Source organism: Echeneis naucrates, chromosome 9 (genome assembly GCF_900963305.1).
Source record: "Echeneis naucrates chromosome 9, fEcheNa1.1, whole genome shotgun sequence".
NCBI classification, from domain to species: domain Eukaryota; kingdom Metazoa; phylum Chordata; class Actinopteri; order Carangiformes; family Echeneidae; genus Echeneis; species Echeneis naucrates.
This window is the reverse complement of record NC_042519.1, coordinates 10,120,419-10,132,612: the sequence shown is the minus strand read 5'-3', so window position 1 is coordinate 10,132,612 and position 12,194 is coordinate 10,120,419.

Here is a 12,194-nt window from a genome sequence, read left to right as displayed (position 1 = left end):
GAAAACCTTCCAGTAAAGCAGAGAAAAAAAAGGAGGGGGGGGGGGGGGGGGGGGGGGGGGGGGGGGGGGGGGGTTGGTAAGAGGGGAGTGATGTTGTAAAAGCTGTGCAGAAGTGACAGCGCTAAGCACACTGGCTTTATTTGGGAGAGATACAATTGTGTGTGACTTGACAAAATAGAAGTGGGAGACGTTTTAAATTGCAACTTTAACTGCTATTATTTTGATATTTTAGGATAAAAGAAAGATCCACAATCTGCATGCTTGATTATATGAATGTAAATGATGATCATTTCATTTCCATCTCAATAATAGGTCAATATTTCTCTACATATTCTGGACGTTTGGCTGCATTTTAGTGTCTCAGTGGCAGAAAGTGTTTGCCTTTAAAGGTTTATCCACTGGGTCTGAATTAAAGCTCTTATTCACGGCTTCGCCATGAACTGTAGAACAAAAATAAACATACACACCCAATAACGCTGTTAGAGCAAAGGAAAAAAACAACACGATAAATATACAAATAAATAAATAAATCACAAGAAAAATTCAAACTCTCTGAACCTGATTTGAGAAGTCAAAGCTGTGCTTTTGTCTAAGCGATTTACATGTGGAATATTTTAGGAAGTAAACATATTTCTGGATGAATAAATTGAAACCTAAAAGATGTGAATGACTGATAACGGCATGCTTTCATTGACGTTAGTTGGACAACCTCTTTTTTCCCTTTTTCTTCAGATGACTATATCTTAATATGCGCTCAAGTCTTGCCCAACAATGACAGCTGTTCATCTGATAGTAACTTCTTTCCAAGTTTTCTCCCCTCCCACCCCGGGGCCCCTGGTCTCTGTCTTGCTTTGTTGTTTAAAATATGCATGTCTCTCCGGAATGCCAGTCACGGGTCCAAACTTTGTGTGTCCCAACCTCCCACATGATGAAATGATCCTTTTAAAGCGGGCTCAATATGTCTCAATCTGCACTCCTCTTCCCTCTCTAAAGCTTCTGGGTTCGGGACACAGCCCAGAAATATATTAATTAAAGCGCATGGGCACATTACGACAGACTTTTTTTTTTAACACTGGGGAAGAAACGGTTGGATCAAGTGAAGATGGATGAAGATTCACGGCAGGAAAAGAAGAAAAGTAAGGCTGATTTTGACTCTCTCTCTCTCTCTCTCTCACTCACTCCAACTCTGTTTCTCCTCCTCTCTCTCTTTCCTCTATGTGCTTGCGTGCGTGTGTACACGCTCGCGCGCGTGTGTGCGTGTTCTTGTGTGTTCCTTGGACTGAAACGGATAAAGCCAGGGGGAGTGAGTGAGAAAGAGAGAGAGAAGTGTGAGAGAAAGGGGAGGAGGGAGATATATACGTAAAAAGTGAAAGAGGATGGACGTGTGTCTATGTTTGTGTGTCTGTCCGTATATATGCGCGTGTGCTTGTCACCAAGAAGAAATTAATCAGCACGTGGCAATAAATTCCAAAGTGCAAGTTTTCTCACTGGTGTGTAGAGTAGACGGACTCTTGTTCGCATGAATGAGGGTGTTTGCATGTGCGTGCGCGTGCGTGTGTGCCCATGTATAAATGTGTGGAATAAATCGCAGACACCACTAAGAAGAAAAAAAAAAAAAAAGACCCGGATGGTCTGAAAGGAAATGCTTGGTTTTAAAGAGGGGAAAGCGTGAATCGGATGTGTTTGCAGCTCAAGGGGGAGTCCTCATTCCTTCTGTCAACTTTGAGAGGATGTGTGTATGTTTCTCAGCGGCAGAGTGTTACCACTGACACAGACAAAGCCACTTAATAAGAACTAATGGCGTCGGGTATAATAATTAGCCGTTGAGTTGCTGAAATTTAGGCCAAAGTTGGAGATGAAGCCAGTTAACCTGTTGCGCTTAGTCCGAGTTTAGCAGAAACCTCAGCCCTGTGATAACATCCCCTGAGCCCTGCACCTCATCTCATAATAATCCCCCCCTTCAGAAATGTAAACACACCAACACCGGGAGTCATTGGGAAATCTGCACAAACAAATTGAATTTAATTACTGTGTTCATTTATTAAATTCAGATACGTTTTAATAGACATCCCCACAGTCTGATTATGTCAACATATGGGAGGCCATGCAGCAAGGCCAGGGCTTACATACCTGATAACGCCTGGGCTTTTCAGCAATATTTACGGCTTCTCTTTCTAATGCACTCCAGATGGTGTGTGACTGTGCCACCGCAGTCTGCGAGCTCCTCAATTTTTTTACTCAGCAGCATTTTGTTGCAATTACATCAATGCTTCGATTTATTGGTGACCCATTTTTTCTGTATTATATGCAAAAAGGAAAGGAAAAAAGGCGTTTGGACCCTCGTTGGCTTTATTTTATTTGCATGCCAAGTTTTTATTTTTTTTTTTATGATCTGAAGTGAACTTTTAAGCCAAAAAACTCTTTTAAAAACTCATTCAAGTATAGAGCTCAGATTGTCCTCACTTCATGGTTTGATGGATTAACGTTATGAAGACAAAACACACAAGCCGCATTCATGCCTGAGCAATCTCTGTTGTAGCCTGTGCGTTTTTATTTCGTCCAGTCACTCAGGCAGAATAATGCTTGTAAAGATATAATCCACTGAGCCTATACTCTCTGTAGTCCTTTGCTATATTATCCACTGACAATAAATTGGCAAGCTTTTTAGCAGGTATCCGGCCTCTCCACTAAACACATGTGAATGTCATTTACTCAGGATCTGGTTCATAATCCCGTTTATATATTTTATTACAATATAAGGATTAATGTGACAAGATGAAAGCACGTGTGTCTGCTCTGGAATAGTTTCGTTTTTAGTTTTTAGTTTTTGGCTTTGTTTTGTGTTTTGTTTTTTTTTTTTTGTTTGTTTGTTGGTTTTTGCTGAATGCATTTGGATGGAAATTATTAAGTGAATATAAGAAATCAAATCCTTAATCGCGTGATATCTATCTATCTGTCTATCTGTCTATCTGTCTATCTATCTGTCTGTTACAGTTGCTGCTCGTGTTGTTGCTATCAGGCTGTACCTGGATTGCTGGCAGAGCTGGCTGTAGGTCTGTTATGATTGACTGAAACGATGCATTGAGGGGTATTTTTCATCAAAGCCACAGAGAACCGCTTCTGACAGTGCTAAGGTTTCCTATTGACTCCCTTTAGTCTCCATGGCTGATGCTCTGTCTCTGTCTCTCTTCCTCTCCCTCCCTCTCTCCCAGCCACCTCAGAGGACATGCGACATGTTGATAAATACGCGTCTTTTTTTCCATCTTACTCAGCACCATCCATCAAATTTGTATGTCCATGTTACACTGTTGTGCTTAAGGGAGGGAGGGGATGCCAGTAGTCGTGCGGGAACACAGTCTAAATCGTCAACAAGGGCTGCGTGGGTCTCTCCCTCTCTCTCTCTCTCTCTACATACTAAATAATTACTTGATCATTCGCCGTGTTTTGGTCATGTTGACGCGGTGAATCGTCTGTGCCAGGGTTATGCTGTCTGGAGATATAGCAGTGGTCTTTTGCTGTGCTCTGTGGGTTAATAACCTCTTCACGCACTATAACCACAGTGTTTTGATCCTGGTAATACGTTGGATGGAGTTGCTCTAGCTTGCCCAGGGCTTGGACCACTCCACAGAAGGCCAGTCGCCCTGTGGTTGCAAACTCTTTGTGGCCCCACATACCGCCGCTGTGATTATAGAAGTGCCTCCTCTCCCTTGTTAAAGGAGCAAAGCTCTAATCTAGCCTCTGTGTCGCCCCTAAAGCCAGCGTGCTATAGTGAAAATGTGCGCGCTGGCGTGCGTGTGCGCGCGTTCCCGCAGAGTGAGTGGGGGTCGGTGGGTGGGAGAGAGGGAGAGCAAATAGGGAGGTTGGGGGGGGGGGGGTTATAACGGAGTGGCCCTTTCCTTCTTTTGAGTGACACGACCCCTCTCTTCTCTTCAAAGGCCATGCAGAAATAAACGCATCTCATTTGAATGGCGATTTTTCTTGGTGGTATTTCACGGCCAAGATTTCTGGAATAGGAATGTGTATTCTTTTATTATTTTTTTTTCTGCAATATTGAATTCGGGGATGGTTCTGGTGGCGGGGTATTCAATATTCCCATCTCTCCACATGCAGCATTCTGCAGCCAGTGTGGTATTTTGTCCATGACTACACCAACCAACACCACCCCCTCCATCCCTGCACCCCCCACACCGTCCAAATTCATTTGCATCCGCTGATGATATCAGTAAAGAATTGCTGGCACAGTCTGAGGCAGGGTGGGGGAAGAAGGCTTATTTGGATAAAACTGGACCGCAGAGTGGACACGGCCCTAAAGGTCAGTCGCCCATTCATGTCAAGGTGGCAGGGGGTGTGTGTGTTGGGGGGGTCGGTATGGGATTGCCAAAGAGGCTTATTTGAAAGCGGGCGTATATTTGAGGCAGGGGAATGAAAAGGAGTGGACCACAAAGCTCGTCATACTTCAAATAAGCCCCGTCACATCTTCACTCTTCCTTTTGCGCGCAGGCGGCGGGTATGTGAGGTGGGGTCTCACTACTATGGTCGGGCCTGCAGACCATGCAGCACAAAATAAAACATGTGCTCCATAAAGTGGATCATAGAGGTTTAGGTGTACAAAAGAAGGGCTCTCCAAGGTTCCCCCTCAGTGGTTTTCTTTGCTTCATGCTAATAAAATAATGGAAAGTGTGGTTGTCAGGATGTCCCTTTGATGCTGCTGATGTAGAGCATTTCGTGTAATCTGGCGCTGTTGTTTATACAGCAACAAGATGCTGAGGAGATGGGGAACCTTTTCGAAAAGGATTCTTCATGGAACCGAAGCCGAGCTGTGCCATGCAGCAAACCGATGATTTTCTCATTACTAGGCTATGTACTGCAATTTCGGTAATAGTGCACAATGTCAAGGATATACTTTTGAAGGGGCAAAAACAAAAGCAAAACGAGAAAAGCATTAATTGAGGTATGTATGCTGTATATGTTTCACCTGATTAACACACTGAACATGCAGCGTTCTTCAAGCAGCAGAAAACGCAATTTACACCCATATTTGAAATATTTGTTTCATATTTTTATAGCACTATGCCATTTTAGATTTGTATCCTATTTTCAAATATAATAATCACAAATAATGATGCTGTCATTACATCCAGTATAGTCTCCTCACCACAAAATAGTGATCATGTAAACAGTATCACATACTGGCAGAACACATAATAAAACTGCAAATGCCTTTTTCCCCCCATTAATTAATAAATCGATTAATGCACTTTACTGCCGCACGTACACACACACACACACACACACACACACATAGTTGTCACTTCATCATTATGTATATATAATACAATTAGGTGAGGTACATTACAGTGGAAGGAGTCACGATTTCATTATAATTATTATTAAAACCATATTAGTGGCCTAGTTATAGGTGTGCCCATACAGTGTAAACTTTATTTTCACTATGGACGCTGTGGGGGATTGTTGACTGAGCCTTAACCGAGAGAAAATTGCCACAGATTGCTGGTTGTCGAGAGGAGAATGACAAGATAACGAATGTGACAAATTTTGCCTTGGAAACCTCGGTTCATATATCATTGCAAAAACCCTACCAATCACTCACATGTTGTCTAATATTAAACAGCTCAATACTATGTTTAAGTAATGTGCCACAATTGGACACATACATGTATTTAATTACCCAGACCTAAAAAAAAAAACTATTATTATTATCATTATTATTTTATTTTTGTACTTGCTAATTCGGCTTGTTGAGGTGCAAAATAAATGGTCCAGAATTATACAAGCTTTTCAATTTACAGCGGCCACTAATGTACACATTTAATACCTCGTTTCTAAGATGTCATAATGTGGGAAAATAACAAGAGACCGCAGATTGAATAAAAGAGAGTGACTCTTAATCATTTCAGACATAAAGATCTGCATTGATTGCAGCACCAGTGTTGCCTGTGCACCTAAACACACGACCATGTGCTGCCATTTTTGCTGTTTATATTGTGTGTGGTGCTGACTGCTCTCGCTCTTATTGGCCTGTCATTACAAGCAATGATGTTTAAGGGTTGGCAACTTACTTCTATCTTTGTATGCGAGAGAATGGTTGTGGTGAGGAGGAGCAGGGAAGATTACTGCCAGCAGTTGGAAGTGTTGGGAGCATATTACTGACCACTTTACACACAATAGCACTTCAGGTGTTTTTTATTTTTATTTGTCAAATACCACCTTTTAACATCACTAAGCCTCGACAGAGCATCAAACTATAAACATTGATTCGCAACTATGCACTCGACAGAAGATGTATTGTTTGCTTGTGGTACACATACACATCTTCAGTAAAATACCGAGATGGAGTTTGAGAGTGATAGTATCGATTTATTTTGTGAAGTGGGGGGAGTCACCGGCCGCCCTTCCGCCTCCCTCAGCCCCACTAACACTAAAAGTTGTCCCTTTTGCAGCTCGGCCACTGATCAGCTGCTTTGCAGTCTTGACCTCTCGGCTAGTCATTAAGACTTGAACCGGTGGAGGGGGAAAAATTAGGCAGCAGACGTTACACTGACGTTAATGAATCGATTGGAGCTGCATCTCGTATTAATCTTGTACGAATGGCAAGTGTCCATATAGCAGGCAGCACCGTGCGGGGCTGGGATCGCGCACGACGAGTAAAGTTTCTCGTGTTGGAAAGCGTTAAACCGCCGCGCTTTGTTGTGGCGTCCCTCCGCACCCCTGAGCGCCGGGTGCGCAAAGGCAGCCTCTCTCTCTCTCTCTCTCTCTCTCTCTCACACACACACACACACAGACCCTCCATGCTGTTATTGTTTCTACCTTTGTTTGCTAGATGGCGCTCTGCGTTGTGGGACCCTCCGACACAAGGACCGCCTCTCTCCCTCCGTCTCCGCTCGGCTCCGCTCTCAGCGCCTCAGTCCGCCGCTCAGCACCGAGCTCCGCTTCCAGGGCCGTCCTTTTTCACCCTGGAATTTCAGCTGCAGCGTTATATATAAAAAAATATATATACATAAACACTTTCATGCAATCACACCGCTGTAGAGTTTTATAATTGCCATATCCTGTTTCTATTGTGATTTTGTGTTGGTTTTGCTAAGCCGAGGAATCCCATTGATTAAAGTCAGCGATCAGCAGTGCATTTAATTTTAGTGCGAACTGATGGTAACACAGACTACCGGTGATTATTTGCGCTTCATATAATTAATAGTTTGTTTAAGCAGCCTAACTTCGCCGAAACTTATACAATATTTAAATCTCAATCGAGTTGAGAGGAATAAAAGAACTGAAATTTCTAAACGAGCGTTTTATTAATTAAAATAAAGATCAACAGCAAAGAAATCAGATCGAGTGTTAAAAAAAGAAGAAGAAGAAATCTGCCCAGCAGAAATGTTTATCAATAGGCCTTTACTATGAACTGTGCACTGTAATGACACAACAAGCGTCTGCTTTAAGTACAGCAAAACTAACCCGAGCCTTTTATTTACGTTTAAAATTATAAAATAAACGAAAATTAATCCCCACACAATTTTTCTATTTTTATGATTATTTATGTTTTTTTTTTTGTTTGTTTGTTTGTTTGGGGTTTTTTTTTAGCTTCCTCCGATCATCTGTCCGACGTTACAATATGTTTTAGATTGATTACAACCAAGGAGAGGAAAAGGTCCATTGTTTTGTTTGCTGAGTGGCCCACTCTGCCCTAAAATATACTGCTGCAGTTACACTTTCACTAAATAGCGGCTTGTCGGTGTCTGACGTTGATGAATGTGCTGGAGACTTGGAGAGCCTTTTACAGCTGTCTTAAAAAGCGCCGTGGCCCCAGACCAGCCACAAACAGATCAGGTGCAGGGGCCTTAATACGGCAGTCAATGACAAAGAAACACGCACTGCACACGCGTTGGGAAAGAGCCACTGTTGCCACGAAAAGTCAGCCGCATACGTTTTATTTCAGACATTTCCCACTTCTTCTCCTTTACCTCGAGTCTTTATGATGTCAGGTGAAACCATTTCATACCGAGCCAGCTTATTTAAAGGGACACACGTGGACACCTTCTCGTTTCAAAGAAGATTGGGTTGTTTTTAGTTCATTTGCCTTCTAATGGTCACAAACGGGAAATCTTATATTTGAATGATCTTTGGTTTTTGCCAACAGATCACTGGACAGACGATAGATTTTTATCTCATGTGTCTGGAGATGAACACAGTGCAAGTGCAGCCCATGTGGGCTGTGAATGGCGCCCCCCCCCCCCCCTTCACCGGGGTTTCATCTCATCGTGTGAAAGGATCAACACAAATGTGGGCTCCAGTAGGCTACTACATACACATTTCATCTAAAGCACAAGAACTTCCACACCTTTGGAAACAGACATGAGCTTCATTGTTGATTGAGCTGTATTTGTTTTAGACACCCCTCCATCCTACTCCCCCCACCCCTGCTGGATCCTGGCTGGTGTGGCACAGCAGGTCTTCTTGTACTGTATACGGGGCCTCTGCACCTGCAGCCCCCCCAGAAGACACCAAACCCGGTCAGGCTTCACCTCAATCCCTCCAAATCCAAGTCTCCTCTCGCTGCTATTTACATAAGTTGGCCTACACTTGGCCAACACGTTATTAGCGGGGGGGGGGGGGGGGGGGGGGGCAGCATTTCAATTATTTTTGGAACAACGGGCATGGGCCCGTCATATTTTTGGAGTGTTTGAGTAAGGCTCTCTTGGTATTTGTTTTCCTCGACTTAACAAGCAATCATCTCACACATGCATATAGAAATGGAAGAGCTCGGAGATCCCGCAGGCAAAGGGCGGGTTGCGGGTTCAATTAGGATGGAATAATACATGGGGACAAATCGTGTGATGACCTCGACTGAAACTGATCAGAAAACGCATTCACGAAAAATAAAACAAAATAAAAAACAAAACAAAACACAAAACAACAACAACATAAAAAAAACCGCACACACAATCTCCTCTTTGTTTCGACTTAATGCTCCCTCTTTGTGTCTACACTGAGGCCTATCTGCCTCTCTCTCTGTCTCCAACTACTTTGATTCTGGAAATAATTCCAATGCATTAATATAAAGCTAAGAATTTAATACCACCCAACCTATGTCTAGACTGATTCACTCATTTTTTTGACATTCTTTTCTTTCTTTCCTTAATCGAATTTACCACATTTAAGCTGGTGCGTGGATTTTGACGCATAAGCAGCCATTTGGGCTCTATCCCTGGAATGACAGAGAATACGAAGGTTTGTCATAATTTCTTAAGTAGAAAACAAGATATTTCACCGCCACAGTGGGATTTTAACGAATTAAAATATCTCACTGCTTGCCTGTGATAAAAAGGTATGGGATTGAGGCGCTCGCTTGTTAAGTAACTTGCTGTCAGTATAGTTAGCAGTGCTCTGATATGGACGGTGGCTGCAGAGCCTCATCTCTTGGGGTTTTAATTAACAAGCTGTCTCAAAGCTGTAGAGCGCCATCAAACAGCCCCCCCCCCCCACCCCACACACACACCCACCTCTCTCTCCCTCTCACTCTTTTTCTCCACCACTAAATCCTCCCCCCGTCAGTGCCTTGGGCTCGCTCTCAAACTTTAGACATTCTGGTTCCCAAATCAACTTGTTACCACAGTATGTGCACCAGCTGATAGGGTGTAACTACTCTGAGAAGATTTGTAAAAAAAAAAAAAAAAATAGTACCAACACACATATAAATTGCTTGTTTTCTCTTTTTGCTGCGCATCTATTTGCATGCCTTGATGCGCACGTTCATTCAGCAGACGTGCACAGTACTGTACGATTCTGTTGGGTTTGACTTCAAGTCTGACTGCTGCGTGAAAAAACTGTTGCTGTTTCTGGAGTTCACCTGATGCAGAGATGACTTGTGCGGTCTGCTAAAGTGGATGAAGTCTTTCAATCTGTCTCAGAAATGTGAGATTATGCATATTTTACTCTGCGAAACATGCTCCACGCTCGGAATTATGTGGAAGTGACTTTACAAACTTTAACATTCAGTCATTAGAAAGGGAGATGCACTTTTTACTACACTGCATTTATTTAACAGTCAGCAAGCTCTTATATGAAAAACATGAAATGGGTTTATGCAAGATGATGAAATACTAGAAATTACTCAACAGCACATCACCAACTCCTCAAGCAAAAGCAGCGAAAAATCTACTTAAATGTTAATGCATCTGTAATACGGACGGAGCAATATAAGTTTGAATAGAAACACTCACACGCATTTCTTTTCTGAATGATGATACTTTGAGAACATTATAAACACAAGACTATCAACTTTCATTTTAATATACACTACTTCATGAACACTCACATTTCCTCGGGAGCTAAATGTAGCCAGTTTAAGATCCAGATTGTAGGTTTTAAACTGGTAGAAGTTCTGGAGGTGGGGATGAGTCCTTAAAGGACATGAAATATTAATTGTTTAAATGTAACTGAGTATTGCTTACATTGGTGGCAGGCAAACCACCAAGTTCGTTTTGATTTAGCTCAGAATTACAGAGTAAGCCGGTTGGTTCAGGGATTTGTCTTTGGTGAAAGAAGCAAAAAGTCTCTCTTCTTCTTCTCTCCATCCCTCTCTCTCTCTCAGCCTATCGTAAACTTGGTGCTGGGCTCCCATCGTGGCCCAGACGGGGGTAATTTGATAGCAAGGCAAGGTCAAGACTGTGCGCTGTCCATGGTGCTGCGGCGGGGCAGCCTGGATGTTATCATCAAATTAGACAGGACAAGTTTCAAATCGATGCCACCCCCGGATGTCTGGAGACCGCCAGCAGTCGGAGTTAAAGTCCTAACAAGTCCCCCCTGACAGGTCAACACCTCAACACAAACACACACCTCTGATGCAGCAGCCTACAGGTCAGCAGCGCTGTGCTGGCGAGATAAGCACCGTTCCCATTGAAGGCTCTAAGTGAAATCTAGCTATAGGTCCACTGTTACTCGGCTGGCACTGTATGACACCGGGCCAGTCCCCCCCCCCCCCCCCCCCCCCACACACACACACACACACACACTTGAAGTTGCGCCTTAGCGATGCAAAAGACAATCTTCATTAATCTCTGTGTAAAGAATATCAAAGCCCACTGACAGACCCTCTCTCTGTCACACACACACTCATACACACACAAATATATCTTCGTTTATTAGTTTATTATATATATAGAAATATTAAAAAAAACCCACGCACATGCAGTTATCTATGGAAGGTCAAAAGTTTAGGAAAAGGCACAATTTTCTGGATAATTTATTGGAGTGTTATTATAAACCCATAAATATTAATACTGAATAGCTGTGGACATAAAGGTTGTACGGTCGTAGACACGTAAACAATGTGTTTTTCATGTTGGGAGGATCAAAGAATATTTTTCTTTATGATCTTTTTGATCCATAAAATGCAAAATAATAACAAATAAATAATTGAAAACGTTAATTTGCAATGTGCAGATAAAACAGTATCTTTATAAAACTTTTTTTTCATTTGCTGCTTGAAAAGAGCTGCATTTAATTTGTTTCAGTTTCTGCAGAACGTAGTCGAAAATATCTTTATTTCAAATTGGATGTTTTTTCATATTGTATCATCCGCCTGAATTAGCTGCTTCCTGGTGAAACTAACAGTTTCTCTGCCTTTTGGGGAGTTTGCTGCATTTAAATTGGTTTTAAAATGATGGTCAACTTTTAATTTCTTTTTAATTTCTATTTATTTTTCATAAAGTAAATAATGGCCCGTTTCAGCTCCATCAACACTGAAATAAATCACACCTATGAATAACATAGAAAACTTTTTTCACTTCGCTTTTTCACATTTGGAATATTATCCTGAAAAGTTGGACTTTATCAATGTATGCATTCTATCCAAAGAATAAATGCCATTAGTAACGATCTTTTTGTGAGGGATCAGCAGTGAATGAGTTGAGAGGGGGATCTCAGAGAGGAGAGGAAAGGGCACTGATTAGAGATGCTGCCAATCTGTCACCACCTGACAGCTTTTGCTGCGGGGATAAACAGCAATAAAGTAGAGTTGGCCGCTGTGTTGTTAACTTCACACACACACACACACACACACACACACGGCTCGCCACCGGAGGAGCAGGTAAATTCACTCAGCCCCCCACCCCCCTCCACCCCTTCACTCTCTCTCTCTCCCCCGTACACCCCCGCCCTCGCCTATCATCGCC